Here is a 1,031-nt window from a genome sequence, read left to right on the forward strand (position 1 = left end):
ATTAACACTAACAATTAATGTTTTGATTCAAAAATTTCAAGTTTGTTACTTTCATGTTAAGAAAGATTTAAACTTTTAAATTTTAGGATCATATCTTTTGATTTCTTATTAGTCAAGTCATTAACTTTAATTTTCAAAATCATATCTTTCTAATTTTTTTTTTCAAATCTTTTTCAAAATAAATTTCAATCAAATCTTTTCAAATCATATCTTTTTCAAAATCAATTTCAAAATCTTTTCTAACTTCTTATCTTTTCAAAATTGATTTTCAAACCTTTTTCAACTAACTAATTGACTTTTTTGTTTGTTTTACTATTTCTTATCTTTTTCAGAACCACCTAACTACTTTTCTCTCTCTAATTTTCAAAAATTCCTCACCCTTTTTCAAAATTCTCTTTAATTAACTAATTGTTTTAAATTTTAATTTTAATTTTATTTCTTCATTTTCGAATTCTAACTATATTTTAAAATAAAAACAAAAATAATTTCCTTTTCTTAAAATTAATTTTCAAAATTCTCTCCCTCTCTAATCTCCTTCTATTTATTTATTTATTTACTAACACTTCTCTTCTAAAAAATTTGAACCCCTCCCTTCTCTGTGTTCGAATTTTTCTTCTTCTTCCTTTATTCTTATTCTTCCTTTATTCTTCCTTTATTCTTATTCTTCCCCTTCTTTCTTTCTTCTTTTTCTCAAGAACAAGCAAACCTTTTAAGTTTGGTGTGGTAAAAGAATTGCTTTTTGTTTTTTCATAACCATTTATGGCACCTAAGGCCAGAGAAACCTCTAGAAAGAGGAAAGGGAAAGCAAAAGCTTCCACCTCCGAGTCATGGGAGATGGAGAGATTCATCACAAAGGTCCATCAAGACCACTTCTATGAAGTTGTGGCTAAGAAGAAGGTGATCCCTGAGGTCTCTTTCATGCTCAAGAAAAATAAGTATCTGGAGATCCGACATGAAATCCGAAGAAGAGGTTGGGAAGTTATTACCAACCTCATTCAACAAGTCGGAATCTTAATGGTTCATGAGTTCTA

Source organism: Arachis duranensis, chromosome 9 (genome assembly GCF_000817695.3).
Source record: "Arachis duranensis cultivar V14167 chromosome 9, aradu.V14167.gnm2.J7QH, whole genome shotgun sequence".
Taxonomy (NCBI): Eukaryota; Viridiplantae; Streptophyta; class Magnoliopsida; order Fabales; family Fabaceae; genus Arachis; species Arachis duranensis.